The following is a 19,848-nucleotide window of genomic DNA, read 5'->3' on the forward strand; positions in this document are numbered from 1 at the left end:
CCAGAGTCGATAGAATTTTGAAAAAAGACCAGAAATGCATCTGCTATTTCAAGGGCCACTTCCTTAAGTCCTCTGGGATGTAGATTATCAGGCCCTGGGGATTTATCGGCCTTCAATCCCATCAATTTCCCAAACATTACCTACTAATACTGATTTCATACAGTTCCTCCTTCTCACTAGACCCTATGCTCCCCAACATTTCTGGGAGAAAATTTGTATCCTCCTTTGTGAAGACAGATCCAAAGTATGTATTTAATTGGTCTGCGACTTCTTTGTTCCGCATTATAAATTCCCCCGCTTCTGACTGTAAGGGGCCCACATTTGTCTTCACTAATCTTTTTCTCTACACATATCTATCGAAGCTTTTACAGTCAGTTTTTATGTTCTCTGCTAGCTTACTCTCATACTCTATTTCCCCCTTCTTAATCAATCCTTTTGTCCTCCTCTGCTAAATTCCAAACTGCTCACAATCTTCAGGTTTGCTGCTTGTTCTGGCCATTTTATATTTCTCCTCCTTGGATCTGATACTTTCCTTAATTTCTTTTGTAAGCCACAGTTGAGCCACCCTTCCTGTTTTACTTTTGCACCGACAGGAATGAACAATTGTTGTAATTCATCCATGCGCTCTTTAAATGCTAGCCATTGCCGATCCACTGTCAACCCTTTAAGTAACGTTCCCCAATCTATCATAGCCAACTCCCGCCTCATACCTTCATAGTTTTCTTTGTTTAGATTCAGGACCCGAGTCTCGGAATCAACTCTCTCACTCTCCATGTTAATGAAGAATTTTATCATATTATGGGCGCACTTCCCCAAGGGACCCCACACAACAAGATTGTTAACTAATCCTTTCTCATTACACAATACCCATTCCAGGATGGCCTGTTCTCTAGAGGTGTTATACACCTCTATCAATTCTCCACTCAATCTCCTTTGAGAAAGGCAGAATAATCCGAGCTTTTCCAACCTAACCTTGGAACTAAAATCCCCCATCCCTGGATCCATTCTGGTAAATCGCCTCTGCGTCCTCTCAAGGACCCTCACATTCTTTCGAAAGTCTGCTGAGCAGAACTGGAAGCAACACTCCACATGGGGCCTAACCAGAGTTTTATAATGGTTCAGCATAACTTCCCTGCTTTTGTACTCAATGCCTCTATTTATAAAGCCCAAGATCCCATATGCTTTGCGAACCACTCTCGCAATATGACTTGCCTCCTTCAAAGATTGATGCACATGAACCCCATGTCCCTCTATTCCAGAACACTCTTTAGAACTGTGCCATTAAGTATATATTGCCTCTCCTATTCGTTATGCCAATATACATCACCTCACACTTGTCACTATTAAATTCCATCTGCCACCTGTCTGCCCATTCTGCTAGCCTATCACTGTCCTGTTGCAGGCAGTTCATATCATCTTCACTGTTTGCTGCTCCTCCAGGTTTGGTGTCATCGGCATATTTTGAGATTCTACTCTGTATTCCAAGATCCAAGTCACTTACCTTGAGCAAAAAAAGCAGTGGTTCTAGCACTGACCCTTGGGGAACACCACTGTCGACTATCCTCCAGTCTGACAAAGAACCATTTAATAAGACTCGCTGTTTTCTGTCCTTAAACCAATTTTCTATCCTATTGGACACTGACCCTCCTATACCACGAACCTCAATTTTGTTAACCGCCCTTTTATGTGGTATCTTGTCAAACGCTTCCTTAAAATCCATATAAACAACATCCACTGCATTCCCTTCATCAACCTGCTCTGTTAGTTCATCAAAAATGCAGTTAGATTAGTCAAGCATGAACTCCCATTTATAAATCCATGCTCACTCTCCTTAATTAACTCGAACCTCTCCAAGTGACTGTTGATTTTTTACCCTGATTATTCTTTCTAAAACCTCACCCACCGCTGCTGTTAATCTAACTAGCCTGTAGTTAGCCGGACTGTCCTTACACCCTTTCTTGAATAAGGGTGTCGCATTTGCCACTGTTTAATCCTCTGGCACCTCCCCCGTATCCAGGGAAGATTGGAAGATAATAGCAAGCCCTTCCGTTATCTGCATCCGCATTTCCTTTCGCAACCTGGGATGTGAGCCATCCGGACCAGGTGATTTATCTTCCCTAAGCACAGCCAGCCTTTTTAGTACCTCCCTCTCCTAATTTGTACTCTCTCCATTGCCTCTACTTTCTTCACTTCAACTGATATTTTGTCAAATTCCACTTCCTTAATGATCACTGATGCAAAGTACTCATTAAGTAGATTAACATTGCCCTGCACCTCTAAGCTTATATTATCCTTTTTGTCCCTAATAGGCCCGACTCAACCTCTTACTACCCACTTATCATTTACATGCTGCTCGAAGATTTTTGGGTTTCCTTTCATGTTGACTGCCAGTCGATTCTCATAGAAATAGAGAATAAGCAAATATAGAAGATGTAAGTATTTCCCATCCTTGATGAGGTGGAATTTTTTATGTTGTGGGTGGTAATGTCTTGGCCCACGATTGTGGTGGAAGCAGAGACAATCAATAATTTGAAAAGGAAATTGGATGGATACTTGAAGGAAAGAAACTTGCAGGAGGAAAGGGATCGTGCTGATGAGTGGAACTGACTAGATTGCTCCGGGGAGAGCCAGCATGGACGTGATAGGCCAAACGACCACCTTCTGTGCTGTAAATGACTCTGTGTTGTTTCTCAAATTCAATCCACTGGTGCTTGGTAAATAATTTCACAGTAAATTGTGCAACCGGAAAATCAGAACCAAGGCAAGGGACGCATAAGGAAGCAAAATTGCTGAAACCCGGGACTGTACCAGGGACATTCAGATCTTCAGTCTAACGCTCTCCCAACTGAGCTATTGCAGCCCTACATTAACAGTGGCTTGGTGTCCTTGTTTTGGAAGAAAATACATACATTCAAGTTTTCCAAAAAATTAAAGAACACAACATGTGAGTAATATTCCCCATTGCTTTCTCAGTACTGATGGATTGTGAAGCGGGAGACAGCCAGAAGTGCCACTGAGCCGCACAGACCCCGAGCTGAGAATGAAATGAGATCAAATTCAATCTTTCATAGTGAGATGCTGCTGAGAGGTAAGAGTCCTGAATCAAAGCGAGACTTGCTCATTTCAAACACTCCCTGTACTCTCTGCTCATGAAGCCTTACAAAAGGGAAAAACAGAATGGCACTCAAACTCACAACCCTGCCATTAAAAGTCTCATGTTCGACTGACAGAACTGTCACTTCTACTCGGTCTCTTATTGGATGGATGCAACTCCAACGCAGGGGTGGCATTCAAATCCTCCCATGGGTCCACATGTCAGACTGAGTTCCATGTTGTAGACTCAAGCAAAGGAAATCTGCTCACTTCCAAAACTATCAGCGAATTGAAACTGATTACAATCAACATCATCAGAGGTCAGAACTACCTGGTGAAAGAAGACACCCTGAAGAAGGATCCACAATTATTCAAAGGCATCGACAAAGTGAAAAACAAGAAAATCGATGAGTCAATGCAAGCCAAACAACAGAAACACTGAAGATGTCCATTCCATTCCAGTCCAGAACTCAGTCCTGTTGTTTTTGGAGTCAGGTCACAATTGCAGCAACAACTTCATATTCCCACTTGGCTATCTGTACATTTAGTTAATTACAATTTTGTCGACAAGCTCTTTGAATCCAGTTGTCCGGTCCTCAAGCCAGCTCCATATGGAAGTCAATTCCACCTTCTGCAAGGCTGAAACCAATCGATAACCTTAATCTAAAAATGCCAGCAGACCAGGGCTCGTCCGGGACTTGAACCCGGGATCTCTCGCATGCTAATTAAACGTACTCCCAAAGCGAGAATCATACCCCTAGACCAACGAGCCGCTGACAGGTCAAGCTTTATTAGCTGCTGTGGAATTTCACTGGAACCCCCCAGCCAATCATCCATTTTTTTTCAGATCAAAGCAACATCCTGCAAATGCTGAAATAAAAACAGAAAGTGCTGGAAATGTTCAGCAGCTCTGGCAGCATCTGTGCTGTGAGAAAGACAGTTAACGTTTCAGGCACTCACCTTTTGTTTCAGCCATCCTTTCAGACTGCTTCTGTCAATCCAATCTCACTTTCTATTCTATCCACATTCTAACCATTCACTACGTTACTACATTTTTCATGAATTCCTCATTTCTTTTATTAATGACAATTTTGTATTTCTGGCCTTTGCTTCAGACACCACTCCAAGTGGAATCATGTCTCCATCTACCCAATCAAACCACTTCGCTGTCTCCTCACATTGCAATGTTTCTTTAACCCTGACAGACTGTGGAGTTTCTGCTGCTTAATTGCAGTTCTTGCTTCCCGCCAGTAGATGTCACCTCACTCCAATACAGTGAAGTTTACAAATCTGAGAGAGACACAACAGGAAATAATTGTTCACATGATAGTGAATGTGTGGGATTTAGAAATACTAGGAGTGGAGACGAGTTATTATTGCACTCTGCTATTACATCTTTTATAATGGACTCCAGCATTTTGCCCACGACTAATGTCAGGCTAACCGGTATATAATTCGCTGTTTTCTTTCTGCCTCTTTTTTTAAATAGTGGAGTTACATTAACTACCGTCCAATCCATTGGAACTGTTCCAGAGTCGATAGAATTTTGAAAAAAGACCAGAAATGCATCTGTTATTTCAAGGGCCACTTCCTTAAGTACTCTGGGATGTAGATTATCAGGCCCTGGGGATTTACCGGCCTTCAATCCCATCAATTTCCCAAACATTCCCGACTAATACTGATTTCATACAGTTCCTCCTTCTCACTAGACCCTATGCTCCCCAACATTTCTGGGAGATAATTTGTATCCTCCTTTGTGAAGACAGATCCAAAGTATGTATTTAATTGGTCTGCCATTTCTTTGTTCTCCATTATAAATTCCCCCGTTTCTGACTGTAAGGGGCCCACATTTGTCTTCAGTAATCTTTTTCTCTACACATATCTATCGAAGCTTTTACAGTCAGTTTTTATGTTCTCTGCGAGCTTACTCTCATACTCTATTTCCCCCTTCTTAATCAATCCTTTTGTCCTCCTCTGCTAAATTCCAAACTGCTCACAATCTTCAGGTTTGCTGCTTGTTCTGGCCATTTTATATCTCTCCTCCTTGGATCTAATACTTTCCTTAATTTCTTTTGTAAGCCACAGTTGAGCCACCCTTCCTGTTTTACTTTTGCACAGACAGGAATGAACAATTGTTGTAATTCATCCATGCGCTCTTCAAATGCTAGCCATTGCCTATCCACTGTCAACCCTTTAAGTAACGTTCCCCAATCTATCATCGCCAACTCCCGCCTCATACCTTCATAGTTTCCTTTGTTTAGATTCAGGACCCTAGTCTCGGAATCAACTCTCTCACTCTCCATCTTAATGAAGAATTTTATCATATTATGGGTGCACTTCCCCAAGGGACCCCACACAACAAGATTGTTAACTAATCCTTTCTCATTGCACAATACCCAGTCTAGGATGGCCTGTTCTCTTGAGGTGTTATACACCTCTATCAATTCTCCACTCAATCTCCTTTGATATAGGCAGAATAACCCTAGCTTTTCCAACCTAACCTTGTAACTAAAATCTCCCATCCCTGGATCCATTCTGGTAAATCGCCTCTGCATCCTCTCAAGGACCCTCACATTCTTTCGAAAGTCTGCTGAGCAGAACTGGAAGCAACACTCCAATTGGGGCCTAACCAGAGTTTTATAATGGTTCAGCATAACTTCCCTGCTTTTGTACTCAATGCCTCTATTTATAAAGCCCAAGATCCCATATGCTTTGCTAACCACTCTCGCAATATGTCTTGCCACCTTCAAAGATTGTTGCACATGAACCCCAAGTCCCTCTATTCCAGCACACTCTTTAGAACTGTGCCATTAAGTATATGTTGCCTCTCCCTATTCCTTATGCCAAAATACATCACCTCACAATTGTCACTATTAAATTCCATCTGCCACCTGTCTGCCCATTCTGCTAGCCTATCACTGTCCTGTTGCAGGCAGTTCATATCATCCTCACTGTTTGCCACTCCTCCAAGTTTGGTGTCATCGGCATATTTTGAGATTCTACTCTGTATTCCAAGATCCAAGTCACTTACCTTTAGCAAAAAAAGCAGTGGTTCTAGCACTGACCCTTGGGGAACACCACTGTCGACTATCCTCCGGTCTGACCAAGAACCATTTAATATGACTCGCTGTTTTCAGTCTTTAAAACAATTTACTATCCAAATGGACACTGACCCTCCTAATCCATGAACCCCAATTTTGTTAACCACCCTTTTATGTGGTACTTTATAAAATGCTTTCGTAATATCCATATAAACAACATCCACTGCATTCCCTTCATCAGTATTCTCAGATAGTTTATCAACAAATGCAGTTAGATTCGTCAAGCATGAACTCCCATTGATAAATCCATGCCCACTCTCCTGAATTAACTCAAACCTCTCCAAAGGACTTGATTTTTTTCCCTGACCTGTTGATCTCATGCTGATAGCAAGCTCACCATAGAGCATGTATTTGGCAATGTGACCGTCATCCATTTGGCCCAGTCAACAGAGTCACCGCTGACTCAAGAGGGCAAACATGCTGCGGATCCCTGCACGCTGGTGTACTTCCGCATTCGGCACTCTGTCCTGCCAGGAGATGCCCAGTATCCATCTGAGGCAGTGGAGGTGGAAGGTGTTCAGCCGCTTTTTTTGGCTTGTATAAGTTGTTGATGCTTCTCTACTATAAAGGAGGGTGCTGAGAACACAAGCCTGGTACACGTGGAGCTTTGTATTTTCGGTCAGTTTGCTGTCGGTTCACACTTGTCTTCTTAACTTTGACATGACAGCTGCAGCATTGGCAATCCTGGTGCTGATTTCAGCATCAAGGGCCAGATTGCTGGTGATTGTTGATTGAAGGTATGTGAAGCTGTTGACAACCTCCAAAGTGAGGTTGTCGATGTTGATGGAAAGTGGAGTCTCCACGTCCTGGCCCGTAACTTTCATCTTCCTGATGCTGATTGTCAGTCCAAACTCTTTGCAGGCCAGGGAGAACCGATCTACAAGCTGCTGTGACTGAACTTCATTATGGGATGTCAGCACAGCATCATCAGCAAATAGCAACTCACAGACTAGGAATTTACCCACTTTGGTCTTGGCGCACAGTCTTGCCAAGTTGAACAGCTTGTCGTCAGCTCTGATGTGCAGGTGAACACCTATATCTGAGTAACTGAAAGTGTACAATAGCAGCATGGAGAAGAATATGCCAATTATAAAGGATGTGATAACTAGACAGTTCGAAAATGATGACATGATTGGGCAGAGTCAACATAGATTTATGAAAAGGAAAACAGGTTTGAAAAACCTGTTGAGATTTTTGAGGATGTTACCGATAGAACAGATAAAAGAGAACCAGTGGATGTGTGGTATTTGTATTTTCCTTTGGTAAGGTCCCACACAGGAGGTGAGTAAACAAAGTTAGAGCACATAGGCTTGGGGATAATATACTGATATGGATTGAGAATTGGTTAACAGACCGAAAACAGAGAGCAGGAATAACGGGTCCTTCTCAGGATGGCAGGCTGTTACTATTGGGGTACTGCAAGGATCAGTGTTGGAGCCACAGCTGTGAACAACCTATATAAATGATTTGGAAGTGGGGATTAAATGTAATATTTCCAAGTTTGCAGATGACACAAAGCTCGGTGAAGTGTGAGTTGTGAGGAGGATGCAGAGAGGCTTCCAGGGGACCTGGAGAGGCTAAGTGAATGGGCAAGAACATGGAATATAATGTGAAGAAGTGTGAAGTTATTCACTTTGGTAGAATAAACAGAAAGACAGAGTATTTCTTAAATGGTGAGAGGTTGGGAAGTGTCGATGTCCAAAGGGACCTGGGTGTCCTTGTTCCTGCGACACTAAAAGCTCTTGTGCAGGTGCAGCAATCAATTAGGAAGGCAAATGGTGTGTTGTACCCACACGAGGGGTCATGAGTACAGGAGTAAAGATGTCTTGCTGCAATTGAAAAGAGCCTTGGTGAATCCGCACTGGAGTATTGTGTACAGTTTAGTCTCCTCATCTTATGAAGGATACACTTGCCATAGAGGGGGTGAAACAGAGGGTCAACAGACTAATCTTTTTTTTGCATTTATTTAATTTCATCTCAGTTTGTTCAGTTTGCTTACCTACTGTTTTTTTCAGGTTTGTACTTCCTGCTGTTCAATATTCAGTCCATTAACACCTAATCTGTACTAATGCTTTGTCTTTCAACACACCATTAACATATTGTTTGCCTTTGCTGCATGGCCTTTTGGTCAGCTATGTGGCCTTGTCCAATCTACACCTTCTCCTTTGTTATCTCTTGCCCCACCCCCACGCCACTTGCTTATAACCTGTGACTTTTCTAATATATGTCAGTTCCGAAGATGGGTCACTGACCTGAAACGTTAACTCTGCTTCTCTTTTCACAGATGCTGCCAGACCTGCTGAGTGGTTCCAGCATTTCTTGTTTTTATGTCACCAGACTAATCCCTGGGATGGTGGGATTGTCTTATGAGGAAACTGGGCCTGTATTCCTTAAAGTTTCGAAGAATGAGAGGTGATCTGATTGAAACTGACAAAATTCTTACAGGGCGTGACAGTGTGGATGTAGACAGGATGTTTGCCCTGGTTGGTGAGTCTAAAACCAAAGGACATCGTCTCAGAATAAGGAGTAGGCCATTTAAAACTGAGATGGGTGGAATTTCTTCACTCAGACGGTGGTGAATCATTGGAATACTGTGCCCCAGAGGGCTGTGGCAGCTCAATCATTGAGCATGTTCAAGACAGAAATTGATAGAAATCTTGATACTCATGACATCAAGGGATATGGGGATAGCATGGGAAAGGGGCTTTGAGGTAGGTGATCAGCCATGATCGAATTGAATGACAGAGCAGGCTCGACGGGCTGAATAGCTTACTCCGATGTTCCTCTGTTCCTAAGAGAGTTGGCGCCAGCGCGCAGCCCTGCTTTACCCCACTGCTGATCTTGAAAGCGTCTGATGTTGCTCCATTGTAACTGATGGAACTGTGCATGTTCTCGTGGAAAGAAGAGATGATGCCCAAGAGGTCAGGAGGGCAGCCTATGTTCCATTGCAGTTTGAAAAGGCCGTCTCTGCTGACAAGATCAAAGGCCTTAGTGATGTTAATAAAAATGTGTGAGGCTCTGTAGCGCAATGGATAGCGTGTTGGACTTTTCAATAATGATTAAGACGACATTCTAAGGTTGTGGGTTCAAATCCCACCAGAGTCCGATTTTGGACCAGTCAACAGAGGAGCACAACGGAACAACAAATGAAGAAATGCGCCAAAAGCACAGACTCGGAGACAGAGCGAGAGAGAGAGGAGCAGAGCAGGGGAAAAAAATCGAGGAGTGACATCACAATGGAGAGTGAGAGCATGGAAACAGAGAGCCGCTGGGGTGAGGATACAGGATTTGGTTCTTTCTTCGGTGCAGTGGAAGGAGTTGTTTGGTGAGGATCTGGTAAGCTGTGACATCACAGGCAAGCAGGTAGTTGATTGGTTTGGAAGAACCGACCTGCTTGATGCGCATCTGGTAAGTGATTCAGATCCATTTTAGTCCTAACGTTTAAAATAGTAAACAAACTAGTGGTAAGTTTAATAAAATATGCAATAAAATGAATAATTGAATAAAATATTTAAGTAGTTAATTGAAACACGTTGAGGATGACAGGACAGGTGATGTGTCACAGCTGCAGCATGTGGGAGTTCCTGGATGCCAGTGTGATCCAGGGCAAACACGTCTGCAGTAAGTGTTTGCGGTTCAAAGAGGGAGAAAAAAGGAATGTAGTGGTAGTAGGGGACAGTATAGTCAGGTGGATTGACTCTGTTCTCTGCAGCAAAAGCAAGAGTCTAGACGGCTGTGTTGCCTGCCGGTGCCAGGACTCAGGACATCTGCTCAGGGCTGGAGCGAAACATACAATGGGAGGGGGAGGATCCAGTCGTCGTGGTCCATGTCGGTACCAAAGACATAGGCAGGACAAGGATAGAGGTTCTGCAAAGTCAGTATGAGGAACTGGGCACCAAATTAAGAAGCAGAACCTCAAAGTTAATCATCTCTGGATTATTACCTGAGCCATGTGCAAATTGGCATAGGACAAATAAGATTAGAGAAAGTAATGTGCGGCTGAAAGACTGGTGTGGTAGTAGTGGGTTCTGGTTCATGGGGCATTGGCACCAGTACTGGGGAAAGAGGTGGCTGTACCGTTGGGACGGTCTACACCTGAACCGTGCTGGTGCCGGTGTTCTCGCGAGCCACATAACGAGGGAAGTAAAGACGGTTTTAAATTGAATAGTGGGGGCAAGGGATCAAATTTGGGAAGATATGGTGAATCAAGGAGGAGAGACAAGGCAAGAGAGAAAGGTATAAATATGGGAAATGATAAACAGACTGTGACAGGAAGGGACAGAATGTACAAATCTAAGAGTAAATCGACAGATAAGGCTAGATGTGACAAAAATAATAAAAGGACAAAACTAAATGCTCTGTATCTGAATGCATGGAGCATTTGAAACAAAACAGATGAACTGGGAGCACAAATAGAATAAATAAGTACTATCTGATAGTCATTACAGAGACATAGCTGCAGCGCGACATGGATTGGGATGTGAATATTGGAGGTGACATGGCATTTTGGAAGGACAGGAAGCTAGGAAAAGGTGGCGGGGTAGCTCTGTTAATTACTGATGGTATTAGCGTAATAGAGAGGGATGACCTGAGTTCTGGAGATCAGGATGCAGAAGCAGTTTGAGAACAAATGAGAAATCATAAAGGCAAGAAGTCACTTGTGGGAGTGGTGTACAGGCCACCTAACATTAACCACACTGTCGGATGGGATATAAAGGAAGAAATAATGGCAGCTTGTCAGAAAGGTACTGTGATAATTATGCGGGATTTTAATCTGCATATAGATTGGAAAATTCAGATGGGCAGAGGTAGCCTAGATGAGGAATACATAGAATGTTTTGGGGATAATTTCTTGGAACAATACATTCTGGAGCCAACCAGAGAGCAGGCTATACTAGACCTGGCATTGTGCAACGAGATAGGATTAATTAATGACCTCATAGTTAAGGTGCCCCTAGGTAGTAGCGATTATAATATGATTGAATTTTACATTCAGTTTGAGGGAGAGGAGAGTGGGTCCCAGACTAGTATTTTAAATTTAAATAAGGGCAATTATAAGGTCATGAAAGCAGAGCTAGCTAAAGTGAACTGGCAAATTAGGTTAAGGGATAAGTCAATAGAGATGCAGTGGCAGACATTTTAGGGGATATTTCAGAATACACAGAATAGATACATTTCAACGAGAAAGAAAAGTTCCAAAGGTGGGACTCACCGTCCATGGTTCACGAAAACAGTTAAAGATACTATCAAACTTCAAGAAAAAGCCTATAATTGTGCAAAGGTGGGAGGCAGGTCAGAAGATTGGACAGAATATAAAAAACAGCAAAGAATGACTAAAAGATTGATAAGGAAGGTAAAATTAGAGTATGAGAGAAAGCTCGCAAGAAATTTCAAGACAACTAGTAAGAGTTTCGATAGATATTTTAAAAAGAAAAGAGTTAACAAAGCGACTGTTGGTCCAATAGAAAGTGTGTCTGGGGAATTAATAATGGATAATTAAGAGATGGCAGATGAATTGAACAGATACTTTGCATCGGTCTTCACTATTGAGTATACAAATAACATCCCAGTATTAGCCGTATATCAGGAAATTGAAGGGATGGAGGAACTCAAGAAAATTACAATCACCAGGGAAGTGGTACTAAACAAATTGTTGGAGCTGCGGGTTGACAAGTCGCCAGGTCCTGAATTGGCTAGTGAGATAGTTGATGCGCTGGTTTTAATATTCCAAAATTCCCTAGATTCGAGAAGGTTCCGTTAGATTGGAAAAGAGTGAATGTAACTCATTTATTCAAAAAGGGAGGGAGACAGAAAGCAGGAAACGACAGGCCAGTTAGCTGAACATTTGTCTGAGGGAAAATATTTGGAGCTATTACAGAGGATGTTATAGCAGGGCATTTAGAAAAAATTAAGGTAATCAGGCAGAGTCAACATGGTTTTTTGAAAGGGAAATCATGTTTAACCAATTTACTGGAGTTCTTTGAGGGAGTTACATGTGCTGTGGATAAAGGGGAACCAGTGGATGATTTGTATTTCGATTTCCAGAAGGATAAGGTGCCATATCAAAGGTTATTGCAGAAAATAAAAGCTCATGGTGTCGGGGGTAACATATTGGCATGGATAGAAGATTGGCTAGCTGACTGGCAACAGAGAGTCAGCATAAATGGGTCATTTTCTGGTTGGCAAGAAGTAACGAGTGGTGTGCCACAGGGATCTGTGCTGGGGCCTCAACTTTTTACAATTTATATAAATGACTTAGATGAAGGGACCGAAGGTATTGTTGCTAAATTTGCTGATCACAAAGATAGGTAGGAAAGTAGGTTGTGCAGAGGACATCAGGGGGCTACAAAGGGATATAGATAGGTTAAGTGATTGGGCAAAGACCTGGCAAATGGAGTATAATGTGGGAAAGTCGGAAATTGTCCACGATGGCAGGAAGAATAAAAAAGCATATTATCTGAATGGTGAGAGATTGCAGAGCTCTGAGATGCAGAGGGATCTGGGTGTCCGAGGGCATGAATTGCAAAAGGTTAGTATGCAGGTCCAGCACGTAATTAGGAAAGCTAATAGAATGTTATCATTTATCACCATGGGAATTGAATACAATAGTAGGGAGGTTATGCTTCAGCTATACAGGACATTGGTGAGACCTCTTCTGCAGTACTGAGTACTGTACTGGTCTCCTTATTTGCGGAAGGATGTAAATGCATTGGAGGTAGTACAGAGAAAGTTTACGAGACTAATACATGGAATGGATGGGCTGTCTTACGAGGAAATATTGGACAAGCTAGGCTTGTCTCCGCCAGAGTTTAGAAGAGAAAGAGGCGACATGATTTGTTATTTAATTTATTAATTAACAAATTAGCTATCCTCCAGTCTTCCGGTACCTCACCCGTGGCTAACGATGATACAAAAATCTCTGCCAACGCCCCAGCAATCTCCTCCCTTGCTTCCCATAGCATCCTAGGATACATCTGATCAGGCCCTGGGGATTTATCCACCTTAATGCGCTTCAAAACCTCCAACACCTCCTCCTTTGTAATGTTGATATGCTGCAGGATATCGCTGTTCCCTCCCTTGAACTCACTAGCTTCCATGACCTTCTCCACGGTAAATACAGACGAGAAATATTCATTGTAGACCTCGCCCATTTTGCGTAGCTTCACACATAGATTGCACACTGATCCTTAAGGGGACCTACTCTCTCCCTAGCTACCCTTTTACTCTTAATACACTTATAGAATCTTTTAGGATTCTCCTTTATCTTATCTGCCAGGGAAATCTCATGGCCCCTTTTCGCCCTCCTAATTTCCTTCTTAAGTATACTCCTATATCCCCTATACTTCTCGAGGGACTCGCTTGATCCCAGCTACCTATACCTGACGTATGCCTCCTTCTTTATCCTGACCAGACCCTCAATATCCCTCGTCAACCAAGGTTCCCTAAACTTGCCAGCCTTGCCCTTCCATCTAACAGGAACATGCTGGCCCTGAACTCTTCCTATCTCACTTTTAAAAGCCTCCCACTTGCCAGACGTCCCTTTACCTGTAAACAGCCTCTCCCATTCAACTTTTGAGAGTTCCTGTCTGATGCCATGGAAATTAGCCTTCCCCCAATTTAGGACTTCAACCTGAGGACCAGTCCTATTCTTTTTCATAACTATCTTGAAGCTAATAGAGTTATGGTCACTGGTCCCAAAGTGCTCCCCCACTGCCATATCAACCACCTGCCCATTCTCATTTCCTAAGAGGAGATCGAGTGTAGCCCCTTCTCTAGTCGGGCCATCCACGTACTGCTTCAGAAAACAATCCTGGACTCACTTAACAAATTCTTCCCCATCTGATCCCTTAGCACTAAGGCAGTCCCAGTCAATATTAGGGAAGTTAAAATCACCTACTATTACAACCCTATAATTCCTATACCTATCTGTGATTTCCCTACATATTTGCTACTCCACTTCCCTCTGACTATTGGGGGGCCTATAGTATAATCCCATCAAAGGGATCACCCTTTTATTATTTCTAAGTTCTACCAGTATGGCCTCACTGGACATTCACCCCGGGATATCCTCTCTAAGTACTGCCGTGATGTCCTCCCTAATCAATAGTGCAACTCCCCCTCCTCTCTTCCCTCCAACTCTGTCACGCCGGAAGGATCGGTACCGCGGAACATTGAGCTGCCAGTCCTGCCCATCCCTCAACCACGTTTCCGTAATAGCTACAATACCACAATCCCATGTACCGATCCATGCTCTGAGTTCATCTGCCTTACCTGTAAGGATACTTGCATTAAAGTAAATGCAGTTTAGCCCACCAGACCTTCCACGCTCCCTGTCCTGCCCCTGCCTGGCCTGCCTACTGGACTTGCTTGCTTTAACCTCTCCATTTGCCTCAACTATCTCATCGGAGAGACTACTACTTTGGGTCCCACCCCCGCTGCAAGACTAGTTTAAACCCTCCAGTGTATTACTATAAAATCTCCCTACAAGGATATTGGTCCCCTTCCAGTTCAGATGCAACCCGTCCCTCTTGTACAGGTCACCTCTGCACCAGAAGAGATCCCAATGATCCAAGTACCTGAAGCCCTCCCGCCTTCGCCAGTCTTCAGCAATGCATTCATTTGCCTAATCCTCCTATTCCTACTCGCACTAGCACGTGTCACAGGGAGTAATCCTGAGATTACAACCCTAGAGGTCCTGCTCTTTAACCTTCTGCCTAACTCCCTATATTCACTTTGCAGAACCTCATCTCTCTTCCTGCCTATGTCGTTCGTACCAATATGGACCACGATCTCTGGCTGCACACCCTCCCCTTTCCGAATTTCCGGCAGCTGCTCCGAAACATCCTTGACCCTAGTATTAGGGAGGCAACATACCATCCTGGATTCTCGTTTGCGGCCACAGAAACGCCTATCTGCACCCCTTATGATAGAATCCCCTATCACAATTGCTCTTCCACCCCTTTTCCTCCCCTGCTTTGCAGCAGAGCCCTCCGTGGTGCCACGGACCGCGCTGTTGCTCTTTTCCCCTGCGAGGTCTTCCCCCCAACAGTAACCAAAGCGGTGTATCTGTTTGAGAGGGGGATGGTCACAGGGGACTCCTGCACTACCTGCCTGCTCCTACTATTCCATCTGGTGGTCACCCATCCCTTTTCTGCCTGTGCACCCATTACCTGCGGTGCGACCACCTCACTAAACATGCTATCCATGACGCCCTCAGCTTCGTGGACGCTCCACAGTGAAAGCACCCGCAGGTCCAGCTCCATAATGCGAGTAGCCAGTAGCTGCAGCTGGATACACTTCCTGCACACATGGTCGTCATGGAGACTGGGAGGGTTCCTGAATCCCCACATAGCGCAGGAGGAGCATATCATGGGGCTGAGCTCTCCTGCCATGACTTACCCTTAGATTAATTAGTTACTCCCTTAATGAAAAAATACTAATGACACTAGGGGCCTTGTTCTACCCACGACAATCTAAAGTCCTTCATAAGCTACACTGAATAAAAAAAACACTTTAGTAGTACTCATCTTATCAGCAGAGGTTTTTTTCCAGTAGAAAACTTTGCCCTTTTCTTTAAGATATTTAAATACACTAACAGCAGTGACTCACCAACCAATCACCTTGCAGCTCTCCTCTGACATCACAGTTGGCTTCTTTTTTTTAAACCTCCAGCACAGTGGAAGAGCTCCACTCCACTCCTGGAAGGTAAGAGACTGGGCCTCGATCCTCGGATTGGATTTATAGGTTCCGCTCTCGGCGTTCTCCTCATATCGGTCCAGATAGGTCTGCTCCGCTCCTTCCGCTGCCGGAAGGTAATTCACCAGCTTTTGCAGAAAAGTAGGTCTTAAGCTGTTGCAGTACCTGTTAGAAAGATAGTCTAAGCTATTCTGAAGTCATCTTCCAATGTCATCTACATGGAAGCAGGATTTTAAAGGATAAGATGTAGTTTTTAAAAGTCACTTCAATCTTGCTCAAGAGACTTTTCAAAGAAGCCAAGTAAATCTTGATAAAAAGTCATATGCATTTAGAGATCTTTTGAAAGCACTTCAATCTTGTTAATAAAAAGTCAGATGTAAATTTAAGAACTCTGATCAGGCTATGCTAAAAAGTTACATACAATTAAGAAATAAAATACAACATTTAAAATGTCTGAACTCCCTCTGAAAGTTGACAACTGCTGCTGCCGGTGTCTTCCTGGAATAGTGGAGCTGTTGTGTCAACAGAAAAGTCCTTCCCGAGCAGCCCTGAGCCTGTTGGTACCGGCTTTAATCCAACCCAGGTAAAAATCAGGGTACATTGTGGGCAATGAGCCCAAATTGCTGAACTACAGGTCCCTGTCACTTTAAAGAGTGGGCTGGTGCGATTATGATCAGAGGCTCATTCTAATCACATTTCTCACCACCACAACTTCCAGATGCTGGTGTTAGTGTGTGCATGTACCAGCAGTTGCAGTGCTGTTCAGACCCTCAATAGCAGTGAAAGTCTCAGAGTTCACCGCTATTGGGGCTGTAAAATCCAGGCCAATATCTCACAGTCCTGTTAGATTTGCTCTCCCTCTGTACAAAATCAAACTCCACACATTGTCTTTCACTCACTCCTGTTTCCAGCCCTGGCGGTGCTGAAATCCCCTCTCAAAGGTACACAATCCAGTTGATTTCTGATCAAATACCTCCTTCCTCATTCAATCGAGGAAACAGAGACATGAACAGGAGTCAGGTGCAAGAAAGTTTCACCAACAGAGCAAAGAAAGGCACCAACAAAAGTCACACCTACTTTCCAAATCATTTCACTGGAATATTCTTTCACTTGTTTTGTCGGATGACTGCAATAAATCTGAAAATGAGCACCATGAGGTTTGTGTTCACTCGTCACTTGTTCTCCTGTGTTTGTCTGTCAGGTTTGTAATTCAGTTTGTATTGGATATTGAAGAGAATCTCTTTTCAAGATGATTGCACATTGTACTGTGTTTAAAGCAACCAACTTGGAAAATGGCAGAAAATGAATGTTTCAATACCTGTGTGACCAGAATCTTCCAATGCTTTTCAACAGCTAGATTGATGATGCTTGTAATCTGTATCCTGTGGAGAATGGGAGAGGAGAATAAAAATATGGTGCATGAACAGGACAGACTGTGTAAAATGGGAGCACAGAAATACTGCCACCTCATTGAAAGTTAATGAGATTTATTCCAAGTCAGACACCTGTCCACAATGAACAAGTGAATACATTAATTGTCCACTTTCAATCTAAATGGGACTGAGGTTCCAACAGAGAAGTTTTCTGGAAAATACCTGCTGCAGTTTTAAAATTGATGAACTGGAACATCTTATACTAACTTTCAAATAACTGCAGTGATTGTATAGTTCTCATAGTGGAGAGAAGGAGTTGTTTATAAATATAAGCAGAAAAACACATTTGTGGATTGGTGAATGAGCTTTATCTTTCTGAAATGTATTTGTCCATTGGTTGCAGGTCACTGGAAATTCTTTTTTACATTTCAATTGTAGCAGCAGCAGTTCGCAGCAAAATGTCTGATTAATCAGAGGAGTGGATCTGGGAAACACTTAAACAGCCGAGACCCTGTAAAACAGAACTCCAAGTAATAGTTTAAATAAGGCACTGAACTGACAGAGCGGTAAAGGCCTGCTCGGGTCAGGAAAAAATACCCAACCCGAACCTGACAGAACCACATTTGACCCGAGCCCGACCCGGCCCGAGTATCTCCATTTATTCCCATGCCCAAACTAACCCGAGACTTACCCGACCACCGGAATGTTCACTTTATCTACCTCCCGATTCCGAATCTGCAGGAAGCTGCAGCATGAGCGCAATGACGTCATAGAGATGCTCACTTGCTCACTGCGCAGACTCAGAGTTTCCCTCCTTGATGACCCGGACTCCCGGCTTTGGTTGGCTTTTCAACTTTTGACACTTATTAAACTCAACTTCCCAGCAAAGTTAAATGTAATACTTACTGTGTGTGTCCGACACGGACTCAGTCCAACCTGGACCCAGCCTGACCTGAACCTGACCCAACCTGACCCTAGCCCGAAAGCCAGAACCGGAAGAGCGACCCGACATGACCCGAACCCGACACAGGTCGTCGGGTCCCGTCAGGTTCAGGTCGGATTGCAGGCCTTCACAGAGTGGAGGTCAGATGAGGATTGAATTAATTTCAATCACTGAATCTAAACAAGAAGTAAATCTGTCAGGAATGGAACACTTGGCTTTATCTGTGAGCTTGTGGCACAACGGTAGCGCGTCTGACTCCAGATTAAAAGGTTGCATGTTCAAATCACGTCAGGCTCAATTGTGTTTTGCAGCAGCTCAAGTTCCTGGATTTTATATCAGAAGAGAGTTCGATCTTTTGGAATGTTTAGTGAATGGTTGAATTTCAAGGTCAACTTTAATAGATTAAAGTCCTGATTTCTGGTTCCGTTCCATTTCCATGCTCAGTTCTTATTTCACACTGTTTTATATCAGAACAATGTTTCAGGGATGTGATGTGTCCATTGTTTGTCCAATCGCTCTGTCACCCAGTGTGAGAAATAAAACACAAACCGCCCAGCGTGCGGCTCAAACCCATACCTGGCTCTGTCCATAGGCCGCTTAGTTCAGTTGGTTAGGACGCAGTGTTGATAACAACAAGGCTGTGGATTTGATCCCCATGTGCGCTGTCACATGGTCAGTCAATAATTTGACACATTTTTGTTACACTTAAAATCCAACTTTTGGATGCAAACAAGTTTACATAAAATGTCAAAGGGAATTTATTTTGAATAACATCCATTGTATCTTTGTCACTGGTCTGCAGTAACACAGAATTCTTTCCAATTATCTTCCGTTTGCTGATAAACGTTGAACTCGTGGCCTGTTCTCGTTAATGGTCACGAGCAGCAAAAACAGACAGAGCGAGTCTGACGACCCAGAGATGTGGAAAAGGTTTCAGTTTGGGACATATGCAGCAAATCAAATGTTCACCCGGCCCCGAGAGAGTCAACAACTGGGGGAAAGGACACAGGGAGATAGAGAATAAGCTAAAGCAGACAATGTAAATATTTCCCATCCTTGATATCTCTCTATTCCAATCCAGCCTTCAGAGTTGGGTAAATAATTTCAGTGTAAATTGTGCAGCTCAAGAGTCAAAACCAAAGGGTGATGCAGAATAAAGGAGAACTGCCAAAACCCCAGATTGAACCAGGGATCTTCAGTCTAACACACTCCCAACTGAGCTATTTCAGTCTCACAGGCTTGGGATGATAAGTGGCAAGTAACATTCGCACCACACAAGTGCCAGGCAATGAATATCTCCAACAAGATAGAATCTAGCCATCTTCCCTTGACATTCAATAGCATTATAATCACTGAATCCCCCACCATCAACATCATGGAGGTTACCATGGGTAGCCATACAAATAACGTGACTACAAGAGCAGGTCAGAGGCTTGGAATCCTGAGGTGAGTAATTACAGTGCAGCTGTTGGCTCCACCCCAGGGGCAGAATTTATTCTGTAAACCATGAAGCAGCTTCCTCTCAAATCCCAGGTTTATTAATAAATCCTCTTACAAAAGCCCCAAAGTGTGATATATTCCTCTCACTCATCCATGACTCCTGACTCCCCAAAGCCTGTCCACCATCCACAAGGCACAAGTC

The 19,848-nt window shown here is 43.4% G+C and overlaps 1 non-coding gene across 1 annotated transcript; it reads right to left on the reverse strand.

Annotated features, from left to right (window-relative positions):
* Positions 1–3,776: 3,776 nt before the first annotated feature.
* On the reverse strand, positions 3,777–3,865 carry trnap-ugg (transfer RNA proline (anticodon UGG)). Its single transcript is given in 2 exon segments — positions 3,777–3,812; positions 3,830–3,865. It is a non-coding gene; the product is annotated as a tRNA-Pro (tRNA).
* Between the last annotated feature and the right edge of the window lie 15,983 nt (positions 3,866–19,848).

Source organism: Heterodontus francisci, unplaced genomic scaffold (genome assembly GCF_036365525.1).
Source record: "Heterodontus francisci isolate sHetFra1 unplaced genomic scaffold, sHetFra1.hap1 HAP1_SCAFFOLD_43, whole genome shotgun sequence".
Lineage (NCBI taxonomy): Eukaryota > Metazoa > Chordata > Chondrichthyes > Heterodontiformes > Heterodontidae > Heterodontus > Heterodontus francisci.